This window comes from Vulpes vulpes, chromosome 15, assembly GCF_048418805.1.
Source record: "Vulpes vulpes isolate BD-2025 chromosome 15, VulVul3, whole genome shotgun sequence".
NCBI classification, from domain to species: domain Eukaryota; kingdom Metazoa; phylum Chordata; class Mammalia; order Carnivora; family Canidae; genus Vulpes; species Vulpes vulpes.
Window position 1 is genome coordinate 98,068,725 of NC_132794.1, and position 16,714 is coordinate 98,085,438.

Below are 16,714 nucleotides of genomic sequence, written 5' to 3' on the forward strand. Positions count from 1 at the left end.
CAGGAAGTTCCCATATATTCCATGACACCTTGTTTCTCTCATTGTTAAGGTTTTACAATGGTTATATCCTCTTCTTGGATCCTTCCCCTTTTCATTATGTAATGTAGGTCTTTGTCTCTTGTTACAGTCTTTCTTCTAGTCTATTTTGTTTGATGTAAATATTGCTACCCCAGATTTCTTTTCACCTCCACTTACATGGTAAATGTTTCTCTGTCCCTTCACTTTCAATTTGCATGTGTCTTTAGGTCTGAAGTGAGTCTCTTGAAGGCAGCAAATAGATGAGGCTTGCATTTCTATCCATTCAGTCATCCTGTTTCATTTGATTGCAGCCTTCAGTCCATTTACATTCAAAGTAATTACTGATAGGTGTGTACTTAATATCATTTTATCAGTTGTTTTTTTATCAATTATATCTCTTTTTTTAAATAATAAATTTATTTTTATTGGTGTTCAATTTGCCAACATATAACACCCAGAGCTCATCCCGTCAAGTGCCCCCCTCAGTGCCCTTCACCCATTCACCCCCACCCCCCACCCTCCTCTCCTCAACACCAAAGAAACAAACAATCCAATCATGAAATGGGCAAAAGACATGAACAGAAATCTCACAGAGGAAGACAAAGACATGGTCAACAAGCACATGAGAAAATGCTCCGCATCACTTGCCATCAGGGAAATACAAATCAAAACCACAATGAGATACCACCTCACACCAGTGAGAATGGGGAAAATTAACAAGGCAGGAAACAACAAATGTTGGAGAGGATGAGGAGAAAAGGGAACCCTCTTGCACTGTTGGTGGGAATGTGAACTGGTGCAGCCACTCTGGAAAACTGTGTGGAGGTTCCTCAAAGAGTTAAAAATAGACCTGCCCTATGACCCAGCAATTGCACTGCTGGGGATTTACCCCAAAGATACAGATGCAGTGAAACGCCGGGACACCTGCACCCCGATGTTTCTAGCAGCAATGTCCACAATAGCCAAACTGTGGAAGGAGCCTCGGTGTCCATCGAAAGATGAATGGATAAAGAAGATGTGGTTTATGTATACAATGGAATATTACTCAGCCATTAGCAATGACAAATACCCACCATTTGCTCCAATGTGAATGGACCTGGAGGGTATTATGCTGAGCAAAATAAGTCAATTGGAGAAGGACAAACATTATATGTTCTCATTCATTTGGGGAATATAAATAATAGTGAGAGGGAATAGAAGGGAAGGGAGAAGAAATGGGTAGGAAATATCGGAAAGGGAGACAGAACATAAAGACTCCTAACTTTGTCAGTTGTTTTTTTTACAGTGTTTTGTTTTTGATTTTGTTTTTAGTTATCTCTTCCTTTCTTCTGTTGATCTCTCCCCTTGTGGTTGATGGCTTGCTTTAGTGGTATGCTTGGATTCCTTTTCCTTTATTTTTTGTGTATCTATTACAGATTTTTGATTTGTGGTTACCATTAGGGTCATATGCAATATCTTATCCATATAGCAGTCTATTTTTAAGTTGATGGTCGCTTAAGTTTGAAACTATTCTAAAAGCACCAAATTTTTACTCCCACACACACATTTTATGTATGTGATATCATACTTCAGGTCCTTTTATTTTGTGAATCCCTTGACTGATTTTTATAGATATGATTGATTTTACTTCTTTTGTCCTTTAAGCTCTGTACTGGTTTTATATTGTAAATATTTATGCACCCAACTTGGGAGCACCTAACTATATAAAGCAACTAATAACAGACATAAAGGAAGAAATTGACAGTAATAAAATAATAATAGGGGATCCCTACTATTTCCCATTTTGGAATCCAGGATACCACATTATATTCTGTAGTTGGGGTTCCTTTTGCTCCTGTTGGCTATAATAATTTTTCAGACATTCCTTATCCTTTTTGATGACCTTGACACTTTGAGAAGTACTAGTCAAATACTGTGTACCATGTCCTTCCATTGAGCTTCTCTATAATTTTTGTGATTGCACAATGGTTATATGTTTGGGGGGAGGGAAATCATAGAGGTGAGTGTCATTTTCTTTAAATGATTTAATAGGTACAAACTATGGACATATCACTTTGATGTTAACATTGATCACCTGGCTGAGATTGTGTTTATAAATTTCTCTACCATATTCTTTTTCTTCCTTTCCATACTGTGTTTTCACTTTACATACTGTATGTCTACTCCATTTTTAAAAATGCGGAAGTATGCTTCATCTTGAGGACTGTATCCACATAAATTATATAGAACTCTTCATGGAAGATTTTATTTTCCCTAATTTAAATATATATAATATATATGTTTAATTATAAATATATATACTTAATAATAATAATATAAATATTTATTATATACTTTGAGTTATATTTCAATATGAATCCATTTATTTATTTTTTTTGCTCAACTTTATTTCAGTTTTTTTATTGGGAACTCTCAGTTGGTTCCTGTGTCCCTTGATATTTTCTCATCAAAATATTTTTTTTTCTTTTTCAAGTGCTTTTGTTGTTTTGTTGTTTGTTTGCTTTCCAGTATTGAAAGATGCTCCAGACTCATCTTATATTTCCTATCCAGCCCTAGAATCAGACATAATCCCTAGGAGTTCTGGTTCCTGCTATTAGAGAATAGTATTAGAAGCCAAGAGCTGGGTGATTGGTGTACTTGTTGCTAAGATGTCTTGCTTCTACATACTCTCAGCTGACACAGCATGGAAATGTGTAATAATAACCTCTGTATATGCACATGCACATAAGCATTTCTATATGCATCTATCTCTTTATTAAACTGGACATTAGTTCATTCTGAGATCTCCAATTCTGATCATTGCCACAGGTATCATTTTAGCTTACTTCTTTTGCTTACTGGTAACCTCTTAATCCAACAACAAGAAAACTGGCTTTCATCAACCAACATCCAGTTATTTAATTGTTCAAATCCAGTAGAAACATTTATATCCTCTTAGCTAACAATTACTTTTTTAAAATTAAGATTACCCTTTGATTTACAATGTACCTTGTATCTAGTCTAAGTCCACCTCCAAGTAACATTGTACTACCTCACATGCAATGCAAGTAGCTTATAGTAGTGTTCCTACTTCCTCCATCCCACTCAGAGTGACAAGTAATTCATTTTCACTTATCCACTTAATACAATTATCCAACATATTGTTACTATCATTGCTTTAAACAGCTATCTTTTAGATAACTATGTAACTATCTTTTAGATAACTATTGTTCTAATTAACAAGACAAATAAAACATTTTATTTGACCTAAATTTATTCTTTTCTGATGTTCTTTCTTTATGCATATCTAAAATTTTGTACCTCTTTTGTTTTCTTTCTGAATGAAGAACTTTTAACATTTCTTGCAAGGCATGTCTGTTAGCTTTGAATTCCCTCTAATTTTTTGTTGAGAAAATCCTTGTGTTTCAGTTTAAAATAATTTCACTGGATATAGAATTATTTTTTTAATTTTATTTATTTATTCATCACACACACACACACACACACACACACACACACACACACACACAGAGGCAGAGACACAGACAGAGGAAGACACAGGCTCCATGCAGGGAGCCAGATGCAGGACTTGATCCCGGGACCCCAGGACCATGCCCTGGGCTGAAGGCAAGCGCCAAACCACTGAGCCACCCAGGGATCCCCTGGATATAGAATTCTATATTGGAGGTTTTTTCTCCACTCTCCTCAATCCTCTAAATATTCTCCTTTGTTCTCATCTTTTTTGTATAGTTTCTAATGACAAGTACACTGTAATTTTAATATTCATAGGTAAGGTTCTCTACAGCTGGCTTCTCTCCAGATTTTTTCTTTATTTTTGCTTTTCTGTAGTTTGTGTATGTGTCAAATTTTTTATATTCTCTGAACTTGCCAGAAATATACTTTAGAGAATTGTCATTAATTTTGGAAAGTTTTTCCATTACTACTTCAAATACTTCTTCTCCGTGCTCCCTTCTGCTTCTGGCATTTTAATTATATAAATAAAACACCTTTTGATATTGTTCCAAATTTTTCAAATAGTCTGTTCTGATTTTTTTTTTAATTTTCTTCTTTTAGTCTGGGGAGTTTCCATTGACCTAACTTCAAGATCACTGATTCTTTCTTCAGTTTTGTCCAGTCTACCAATGACATTATCAATAGCATTCTTCATTCTTGTTGACTTGTAGCATTTCCTTTTGACTATTTTGTACAGATTCTAGATTTCTGCTTATATTATTCATTTGTTCTTTCATGTTGCCTACTTTCCATTAAAGATCTAACATATTAATCACAGTTATTTTACATTCTTTCTCTAATAATTACAACATCTGTGTCAGCTTAGTCTGGTTCTGATTATTATTTTCATTCTTCAGTGTCTTTTCTTGTTTGCTTGTTTTTTCATGCCCTGTATGTTTTCATAAAAGCCAAACATTATATTAGTTAACAGGAACTGACGTAAATATGACTTTAGTATAAGGATTTATGTGAATCTGTTAGAAATAGAGTGTTTTTAATATTTGTTATAGCTTCAGATTTCTCCAGTGTCCTTATTTCTGTCTCTCTTGACCTTGGGCTTCCCTAAGTACTACTTCTTAGAGATAGTTTATGCCTTACAACCCTTTCTCCTGTAATCCATTGTTTCTGCATCAGAGCCCTGATGGTGTGGTGGTTAGATGTTGGGTATGGGCAGTGCTCTATAATCCTAAATTATATTCCAGTCTCTTCTTTGACTTGTGTGTCTGAGCTGCTCCCTTCCTGGGTAAAACCCTCCCCACTGCCCTATTTCCCTTCCAATTGTTTTCCATACTCCCAATACGTTTCCATGAAGATCGACTGCTGTTGATTATGTCCTTTTTTAGATGAGATAGGAAGCCTGAAGGGGACTTAAGTGGTTGGAATTACCTTCTCCTAGCTGGGATAAAGCTTTTTAACAGTCCTTTCCTATGGAAAATAGTTTTATTATTATTATTTTTTGTTCTTGCACAGCGCCTTACAAAGCTCCTTCCATATAGTGCACTATCAGTTGCTACTGAAAAATGAAATATTTCACTATTTGTTCAGTGCTCTTGGGTAAATGGGGGAGAAAGGAAAAGGCCAAATCGTCCTTACTTGATGACTTCATAGTATTGGCATATACAATTCCATATTATACTACTTGAATATTTTTTATTCAAGTCCAGACAGACTTTTGGAAGAAGGGGTTGTGTTAGAATCCCAGCTCTGGGTGTTATTCTGTATGTTAGCAAATTGAACACCAATAAAAAATAAATGTATTAAATAAATAAATAAATAAATAAATAAATAAATAAATAAATAAAATTTTAAAAATAAAAAAAGAATCCCAGCTCTGTCACTTCCTACCTGTGAGTCCTTTGTCAAATTAACCGTTAGGCAATATTTCACACCTATAACCTGGAGATAATAGTAGTTTATGCAATTGTTCATTTAATCAAGATTATTAAATTATAGATAGCCATGTGCAAGATAATTTACAAGATGCATTTTTATATGGGATAATATAAATCTCATATAAACCTTCTGAGTTTTATGTTATTCACTTTACTTATTGGGAGAAACTAGTAAGTATCATAACTCTCAGTTGTCTCAAATGTTAAGACATGTATCTTCTCTGATTTAAAGTGATTTTTATACAGTATTTTCTTTATTAATATTTTGCATCCTGAATGAGGTTTGAAATATACATTTGTTGCTGAGAGACACCCAGAGATTTCTAAGAATGTTTATCTAGTATGGGAACTTACCAACTATTAATAACACTCATCAAAATGACAGCACTGCCCTTTTCTATTACCATGTCTTCTATCCCTACTCTCAACTATGCTTCCTTAGGTAAACATTATCCCCTCTCATGGTTCTGTTCAAGGCATATCTGCCATGGGTGAACATAAGAGCTTGTTTTTGGTAGCAGAGTTTTCCATCACTGCCCTAATGAGATAATGTATTTATTTTTATGCTAATAACTCTAAAATGGATCATAAACTATACGATGTGGATGTTTCCATACTCAATATTTCATCTGTAACTGAAAAATAAATTATCTTTTTGCCTCACATCATCTACTTTCTATTTTCTTCAGTGTCCATGGTATTTAAAAACAGTCATCATAATTTATACTAATTTCTTATGACAAAACTACACATAGAAATTGATTAATCTTGTAATAAATTTTTAATCTAATATATTGTTGCTCTTTCCAATCCATTCAAATGTCATGAATCTGATAAATTTCTTCTCTTTATTAATCATTTTTACTTTATCACATCAATAATACTGAAGTTTCTCTTTATCCATGTCTTACAGACAATCCAGGAAATCACATATAATAGGTGGACTGATAATCTAATCCATCATCCTGATGATGATCCCTAAAGGAGAGGGTGAAATATTAATGTTACAAGTAGTAACGTAAGATTAAATCTCCCTGATAACATTATTCAAAGGTAAAGGTAGAAATAGCCATAAGCCATTGGAAGCAATTGAGTATAATTATAATGATGTCTGCTTCTGCCTATGCTGGAGAAACTAGATCTAGACTAGCCTTTCCAACACAAACAACAATAAAACTGGACAAAATATATGAGTCAGCTATTTTTAGACACTGGACTACAGGAAGCACAGAAGTGTGCTTTCTGACAGAGGAGAAACATATGAGCTAGAACCCTCATTCCCTCAAGCTTTTTGAGTCAGAGTACTTTCAAGATTGGCATGAGTTAGAGAATTAAAAGTTCAGGCAGAACATGGCAGCCTTGTTGAAATGAGGAGACAGAAATTGGGATACTGAGATGACTAGAATTTGTGGAACAGAGTACTAAAAAGAAGAAAGTTGTATTTAAAAAAAGGAGCTTCCAAAATTAAAAGGTGTCCCATTAGGTCTTTGAATGCTAAACTGTGTGTGTAGAGTGAAGATTTGAAGATTAGCAGAGAAAACCTGCCAGGGAGCTATACATGGGAGGGAGGAATGTACATGGAAGAATGAAGAATAAGGTGGAAAATGTACTGTTTTTGACAGGCCAGCATGCAATGGCCTTGAACTCTCAGAGCTGGTCAACTGAAAACACCAAAAAGACCATGTTGCATGTGAAGCACTTCTACCCCCGAAATAAGGGATTCTCTAGACTTGTCCTAACAAGACTTTTTTTTTTTTGTCCTAACAAGTCTTAAAACCAAGCCATGAGAGTATCAACATATCCATCAGAAAACTAACTATCTTTAAGGCACCTGAGTGGCTTAGTTGGTTAAGCATCTGACTTGATTTTCGCTGAGATTGTGATCTTAGGGTCCTGGAATCAAGCCCCAGGTCATCAGGCTCCTGGCTCAGGGGGGAGTCTGCTGGTGTCCCTTTCCCTTTGCCTTTTCCCTTGCTCTCTCTCTCTCTCTCTCTCTCTCTCTTTGTCTCACTCTCTCACTCTCTCAAATAAATAAATCTTTTTATTTTTTATTTTTTTAAAGATTTTATTTATTTATTCATGGGAGACACAGAGAGAGGCAGAGACATGGGCAGAGGGAGGAGACACAGGCTTCATGCCGGGAGCCCATGTGGGACTCGATCCCAGGACTCCGGGATCACCCCCTGAGCCTAAGGCAGATGCTCAACTGCTAAGCCACCCAGGCATCCCACAGGTAAATCTTTATAAAAATAAAGAAAATTAACTGTCTTATAAAACAAAACTCAACTTTCATTACAAAAAGGAGAGAGAGAGAGAGAGAGAAGAAAATCCAGCCTCTCAATTATTTGCATACATGTTTTATAATTTGCATACATGTTTCGCATGTATAACTGTTGAAATCTTGATAAGCACTCAGGTAATACAAAATTAAAAGCAATGTCAAGAAACAAGAAAATGTATCCTATAACCAGTAAAAAATAAGCATACATATTTGTATATACATAGGTACATACATTTGTCAAAATCTTTGAATTTCAGTAAACTTTTCAAATTACAGTATAATTTAGATAAAATAAAATATGTGTATGTTAAGTGCATAGTTTGGTTACTTTTGAGAAATTTGCGTATTTATGTATCCTCCTCCCTCCATTAAGACTCTAGACATTTATATCATTAAAGGTGATCATTTTTATATATTGCCAGATTCGATTTGCTAATATTTTCTTGAGGATTTTTTCATCTATGTTCACACTAGATATTTGTTTATAGATTTCCTTTTCTGTGATATCTTCACATGGTTTTGGTATTAGTTTCATACTAGCCTCATAAAATGAGCCAGAAAGTATTCTTTCTACTTCTATTTTCTGGAAGGAATTATGGAGAATTAGTAGCATTTATTCCTTAAATGATTGATAGAATTTACCACTGAAATCATCTTGAATTTTCTTTTGTGGAAGATTATTAATACTGGTTTGATATTTTTATAAAGTCCTGTTTAACTTGTATATTTATTCTTGTGTAAGTTTTGGCAGATTGTATCTTTCATATAATTAATCCATTTCATCTAAATTATCAAATTTTGAAGCAGAGTGTTGTTCATAACTTTTCTTTATTATGCTTTTAATGTCAACAGAATTGATCTTACGTTCCTATCTAGTAACAGTCACTTAGGTCTTCCTTCCTTCCTTCCTTCCTTCCTTCCTTCCTTCCTTCCTTCCTTCCCTTCTTTCTCCCCACTCTTAGTCTGGCTAGAGGTTTACTAAAATTTTTTCTTATCTTTCCAAAGATCTAGTTTTTATTTTCACTAATTTTCTCTATTGTTAAAGTATATTTCAATATCATTGATTTTTGCTCTAATTTTTAAAATTATTTTTATTCCTCTGACTGCTTTAGGTTTAGTTTAATTTTGTTTCTCTAATTTCCTAGCATGGAAGCTTAAATCATTGATTTTAGATCTTCTTGCCTAATATATGAATCCAATGCCGTGACGTTCCCTCCAAGCACGTCTGCCACACCCCCACAAAGTTTAATAAGTTGTATTTCCATTTCATTCAGCCCAAAATATATTTTAAAACTTCTCTTGAAACTTCTTTTCTGATCCATGAGTTATTTGGCAGTGTATTGTTTGATTCCTAAATCTTTTGAGATTTTCCAGCTGTTTCTGGATTATTGATAGTTTGTTTAATTCTATTTTGGTCTGAAGACAAACTTGATATGATTTACATTCTTCAAAATTTATTATATTTTTTTCAGTATAGTTGACATGCAATGTTATACCAGTTCAGTGTACATCTTAGTAATTTGACAAATTTAGGCATTATGCTGTGTTCATAATTGTAGCTACAATCTATCAGATTACATCACTATTATAGTATCATTGACTGTATTTCTGATGTTCTGCCTTTTATTCCTGCAACTTACTCATTCCATAACTGGAGGCCTGTATCTTCCTCTCCCTTTCACCCATTTTGCCCACCTCCTTAGCCTCCCTGCTTCTGGCAATCATCAGTTTGTTCTCTGTATTTATACTTCTGATTCTATTTTTTTTGTCTGCTTATATTTTCTTAGATTCCATTTATGAATAGAATTATATGGCATTCATCTTGCTCAGTCTGACTTATTTCACTTAGCATAATACCCTCTAGATCCATGCATGTTATTTCAAATGGCACAATTTCATTCTTTTTTAAGGCTTTGTAATATTCCTTATGCATTCTATTGATGGACACCTAGGCTGCTTCCATATATTTGCTATTGTAAATAATGCTACAATAAACACAGCCATGCACACATCTTTTCAAGTTAGTGTTTTTATTTTCTTTGGGTAAATATCCAATATTTATTGGATATTATTGGGTCATATGGTATTTATATTTTTAATATTTTGAGAAACCGCCATACTGTTTTTCACAGTGACTGTCCCAATTTACATTCCCAGCATGAGGGTTCCTTTTTCTCTACTTTCTCACCGACATTTGTCGCTTCTTGTCTTTTTTAATTTTAGCCATTCTGATGGGTGTGAGGTAATATCTCATTTTGGGTTTGATTTGCATTTTCTTTATGATTAGGGAAGTTGAACATCTTTAAATGTGTTTGTTGGCTGTATGTCTTCTTTGGAAAAATGTCTATTCGAGGCCTCTGCCTTTTTTTTAATCAGATTATTTTTTTGGTGGTGAGTTGTATAAGTTCTTTAAATATTTGGATACTAAACTTTTATAGGACATACCATCTGCAAATATCTCCTTGCATTTGGTAAGTTGTTTTTCTGTTTTGTTGATGGTTTCCTTCACTGTGCAAAAGGTTTTTATTTTATTTAGGATAATTCCCTTTCTTTGTACCCAATTCAATGCTTAGCACATAGTATATACTCAATGATATTTAATGAATGATTTTATTGCCACCATAATATAGAAATAATGTGTTAAAGCATATTTAATGCATGTCGATTTAGGATATCTTAATCAAATTCAACTTAAGAGCAATAGAAAGTTCCCAATTCTGAACATATTTTATTCCCAGGAAGTAAATCAGAAGTTAAAATTAGAGGTTAAATAATAGTTCAACCTCATCTTTTCATCTCTATTATAAAAGATTGATTCCACTATGGATTGATTTGTATTACAAGAAAATAAGATTCAGGTGGAGATATTGGACCTGTTTCTTTTGTTCTTGTTGGATTGTCTGTGGTACACAAACCTGCAGGCCAGAATATCACTTCCAATTATCCCCATGTTTATGAATCACATGAAAATTCTAAGGATGCCAAAAATTCACAAAGAAATATTTCAAACACGTCTCTCCCCAACCTTTCATTAGCTTCTTAAGAATCTGTTTAGTTCACATAAAAAAATCCCTATGTTAAGATCGTGATTAAGAAGGCAGGTACATGGAATAGCTTCTGCTCTATAATTGAAGATACTCTTCATTTTATCTATGGGCTCACATGAGCTCAAACTTCTAAATTCAAACCACAGCCAAATTCTGAAACCAAGGTTCACAATATTTCAAGGTAAAATCTAGAACCATGTTTCCTCAAAAGAAATGGGATAAAAGCTCAGGTTTTTGTTTTGTCTTCTTTAATTTTCCAACTGAAATACAGTTATTATTTTAGAAACAGAATTATTGTTGAAACCTAATTCAGGAAGTGTTTTTACTATATCTACTGAGTGTAGGTCACGATATTGGTTGCTTCAATGGATTCCATGATGATGAAGCAGAGTCTCTGCCTTTCATGGGTTTTTAGTTAGTTAAGACAAATGTTCAAATACAACTTAGAAAAGCACATTATGAGCAGCCCTGGTGGCTCAGTGGCTTAACGCCACTTTCAGCCCAGGGCATGATCCTGAAGACCCGGAATCAAGTTCCATGTCAGGTTCCCTGCATGGAGCCTGCTTCTCCCTCTGCCTCTCTCTCTCTCTCTCTCTCTCTCTCTCTCTCTCTCTCTCTCTCTCTCTGTGTGTCTCTCATGAATAAATACATAAAATCTTTTTTTTAAAAAAAAAGCACATTATAATAAAATCCACATGAGAAGCAAAAGTTCCATTTGGATTTTATTGCGTCAGAAAGCTAATTCACCAAGATAATGAAACTTGAATCAAAATATATGTTATGGAGGAAGTGACACTTTAGTTGGGGCAGGAAGGAATGGTTTCATTCTACAGTTAGAGTAAACGAAGCTTCTCCACAGAAAATAAAGAACTTGTATGATCTTATTTTTTGCTGGCTGGCATACAGTCACCCTCTTCTTGGAAAAATAACCCTGATTATCCTTTGAAGAAGCACCACTCTTATCCATGTTCTTTGAATAGATTTGATGTTACTGGTGGCATGTAACAGCCTATCATCCCATCTTACTATACACTGCTATTGGTTTAAAAATTTAAAGTTCATCTACGATTTTTGTTTTAGTGACTGTAAAGGTGACATTCACTTTGGCAATGACCTTGAATATGGGAACATATAAGCCTGAGGCTGCTGTTTTCAATAGATCTTGGAACTACAGCTAACATAAAACTAAGATTCAGGAGAATGAAGAAAACAGTTTAGAAGATGTTGCTGAGACTGAATATCAAATCTACATGGAACTAGCAAGTTCTGAACTTTCCAGGTACATGGATGAGAGAAGTTCTTCCTCTGCCCAAAATAATTTGGGTCAAGTTTTCTGCTGCTTCTAAAATAATGGGTTTAAATTGATTTAGTAAATAAATGCATGAATCTGGAAAATCAGATATAGGAGAAGTAATATCTCTCTGGGAATAGAAAGGTCTCTGTTATGTAGTTATTATTAATAACTGTTAACATCTTACACTCTCAGGGATTGACATTTACTTTCAGTATCAGACCTCACCATGTATACTTCTATGAAATGAATCTCAAAGAGAACAGAAAGTGAGGCCAATGCAATGAAAGGTCTTTTACTATGACTGTCAAATTTTTTTTTCCCTTCTCCCCAATCCTTCCTCTCAAGTTGCCTTCTCCACCTAATACGTCAGTTAATTGGCACATAAGACTTGGTTGATGCAAAATCTCCTCCCTCATTGATTTCTATTGAGTTATAACAGACATCATAAACTGAGGGTTGGTGGCAAGATTTGATGATGATGAAGATGATTGTATTAGACACCATTATTGAGGGCTTCTTATATTCCAGGAATTGCACTAAGAGTTCTATATGTACAATTCTCTCAAACTTTCATAAAAACCCTGTACATTATGTACCATTTCCCTCTGTACAGATGAGGGAAGCGAGGTTCATAAATGGTCATTAACTTGTTCTAATTCTCAAAGTGTCAGAGGTCAAATCCAATAAAATCTACCTGATTCCAAGCCCTACTCCCAAGCTTCACTTTTTCACTTTAGCAATAATTTGTGAGTTATGGTATACTAGGAACTTTAAGTGCTTACTAAGAATTTGTTTACTGGGTCAATGGAAAGCTTGCCCACTTGCTTCCACTGGTATGGAGACCAACACACAATATTTTGCAGGTCTAAAGTAGCTTGATAGGTGCCTAGCCAAATCCAGGGTTGTAGAAAAAAGACAATTTATGGCAGAGAGATCAGCATTTGTGCTATACAATAGAATTAATACATAATTACTCTGCAGTATTCTGTTCTTGTCGACCACAAATACAAATGATGATTCAGTCTAGAGTGGTGAGCTCCTCCAAGAAACTTACCAAGTAAAGATGAAAACCTTACCACTCTGGATTAACCCTCTAAATAGATTACCATTACTCAGAAAGCATTCAAATCTGAACCATGACAAGGACCCTGAGCTAAAGTCAGCATAAAGGGCTTAGCAGTCAATGATGGTCAAACTAACAATTCTCATCACTGAATATTCTAGGGCAAATATGTCCTGGAGGTTCAGAAGTGTTACTTCAATGCAGTAAATAAACTAGCATATGTTAAAAATCAGTTACAGACTGGTGTTCTTGTGCTTTAGCTTTCTCAATCAAATGGTAGTGTGTGCACTTTTTTGTTGTAGATAGTGCTACTGTTATTTTATCAAATAAGGGAAGTGAAGTTCAGAGCAGTTATGCAGCATCCCCCAAATTACCAAGCTAGTAATTTTCCAGGTAGGAATTAGAACTCTCTTCTATTTGTGACTTTAGAATGTGATGGCAACACAATACATACTCCCACTATATAACTTTAGATTATGTCACAAAACACATGCCCACTGCCTTCTAGTGGTAAGTTCACACACACACACACACACACACACACACACGAAGTCATTCTGTGAATGAATACATGAAGTTTATTTTTTAAATGCACTAAGGCATTTTCTTTGTTGGTATGTTTGCTTCTGTTAGTGACTTTGTTTTGGTGCAAAAATTAATTGAGATAGCCTTTTCTAGCTTTTTCTTCCAAAGGAAACCAAGAAACCCATCTTTATGCATGATTATCTAGCTTTTGAGTACTGTGGGTTAGAAGGAAGTGACTTTAAAAAATAATTTTTTTCTTTTTGTTACACAACGGGAATTTTTATCCATTTCCCAAATTATTGACAAAAGGTACAAAGCAGCCACATGACCTCTCAGTAAATGTAATATGCAAACTGCTGAACAAGAAGACCCAAAAGGCATTAGATTCTGATTTTTAGTCCTCTTTTTCCATCAGTTTGATGTACATTCACAGTCCTGAAACATTCCAATGGCTGCTTTGTGCATCTTGTCACCACTTTGGAAAAGTCACTATTCTTGGTGCTTTCATCTTCGAGTCTGAAAAATTAGGAAACTCACCTCCTCCAAGCTAAGGACAAACTGCTTTTTTAGAAATAAATGGAGGAAAACCTCATCCAGTCAATCCCCTAGCAGTTAATTGGGCTACACCCCAACCATCAATCCTGTTCTTTGCAAATAAAGGGGTGAAAAGTTAGAGCAGGCTTTGGAATGTAAATGCTTACAACAGCCAGACAGGTGATTTAAATGAGTGATGTGAGAAAATAGTGAGTAGTAGAGCACATGGTATCAGGAGGTATCCAGAAGATAATTTTGCAAAGTATCTATACTATAATTTGAATTGAGAATTTCTGGGATTTAATCCTGGCTCTTCTTACTTTAATTGTGTGTGTTTATATAATTATCTAAGCATCTCATGGCTCAGTTATCTCATCTATAAAGTGGAAATAATAAGACTAACTTTAGAGGATTGCTGTAGAAAGTAAATAATATTGTCTATATAAGCACAGTGCCTGACAAAGAGACAATACTCAGTAGATTTCCTTCCCTTAAAAAAAATACTACAGGAATGCACATGTTTTCAGTAAAGTCTTGATTGGCTTGACGTCAACTAACTAGAGTAGGAGAAAAAGGATGTTTTGTTGGTCCTAGGAAACGTGAAACCCATATGAATCACTTCCAGAACCTAAACACTTGCCATTTATTCCAGACAATTAACGTTTTATTTAATTTCTTAACTATAAATCATGCTTTCCATTTTGAAAATCCTAGAGTAAACACAGACTTGTCCTTGAGGAGTATAAGAATCAACATGAACTACGTATGAAAGCAAGAGAGGACTCTGCATAGGTTTTGCTAAATAAATTTTAAAATTCCATTTTATCTAATTGAGCATAGACTAACAAGTAGCTCTAGGAAATACATCAAAGGGCCAAAATGTTTTCCTACAAAAACTAGTAGAAGTAGATAAATAATACTCCAAGCCAAACTAAATAGACATCAAAAAAAAAATCACAAGAGGCAATGCACTAGAAAATTAAGTATATAGAAAAGTGTCTAAACTTCAAAAATGTTAATAAAACAATCATGGGGTACTATTTTAATTTATCACACTGGACATAATTTTTTAATGGAAATAACCAATGATTAGAGAAATTCAGCTAGCCCTCCTGTATTTGTGTTGAGTTTATTATGCTATAAGAAAGCCATTAAAAAATATGAATCCAAGCATTAAAAGTGTCCAAAGACAGTCTCGGTAATGTTAATCATGGGAGTCTATCCCCTGAAAATAGTCCAAAATTACAGAATAAGCTGTATGTGCAAATATGTAAATATGTTCTTCTTGGCCAACATATTTAAATGAAATATCTGCATTTTTAATTGATACATAATAGTTTTACAGTGTTAAAACAAAAACTAAACACAAGGAGAAAACTGAGGTGGTACGCCAAGAATTCTTCTACGGTCCCTGTCCTCAAGGAGTCTGTAATGTAATTGAAGAGGATAAAGCCCATTTTGGAAAAAACTTGAGGATAATATAATATTATTATGAAATCTGGAGAATAATATAAAGAGAAAAACTTGGATGGTGAAGAAAGGCAAAGTAAAATAACAGATTAATATGTGGATCTTTCTTTTTCATTTTTTTATATCAGAAGTCATACAAGTTTATTGCATAAAATTTAAACAATACAGGATAAAGTAAAACAACAAATATAAAATTGTCTCAATTTCCTTATATAATTCCATTTCCAAAGAGTAAGTAGAGATCCATGTAGTAACAGGCTGAATCTTTCCAATATACCTGTGATTATGTGGCAATCATTTAGACACTAGACCAGTACCATTCATGGCCCTCAGTGATATTTTAAAGGAAAAATTACAAGATAAATGTCCATTTGCAAGAACAAACTCTGTACAGGCATCGCCTACTTCATAGGTGGGCCCACCAACCTGTATCCAGGAGCCCGACCCCTGAGATACCAGCCTATGGAAGGTTTCAGTTCTCATCTCAGACTTATGCTATAGATATTGTAGAATAAGAGCATAACTGTACTAACTATTCATAAAATTCTGTTTGCAATTTATTTTTCAATGGCTTTCAAAAACTATGCACTACCTGATTTTCAATACCCCCTTACTAGCCCTTTTAATAATGTGTCATCAACTTGATCATCAGTAGACTGGGAAATTACCCTCCAGTGATGAAGAAGTCTCATCAGAGTCCACAGGTGGATTTGATGGGCCTAGAAATCATCTGAAGTCAACTAAAAAAAAATTATCTAATTGCAGGTAACCCCTCTCATTCTCTCTCTCTCTCTCTCTCTCTCTCTCTCACACACACACACACACACACACACATACACACACTCATACACTCACTCACACTCACTTACCTACACATACCCACACACACTCACACACATATGCTCTGACCCATGAGAGAGGATCCACAATAATGAGGTTCAGGGTGGGCCACCCCAGAATAGGCCACTTTCACATATTGATTATTTTGAATTAGAGTTATTTAGGAAATAGCTGGTGCAAGAAGGACTTGCTGATCCTCCTCTGTCCTCCTGAAAGAAGGAAATAAATTCCCCATGTGAAGGCTACCATCCTTGCACC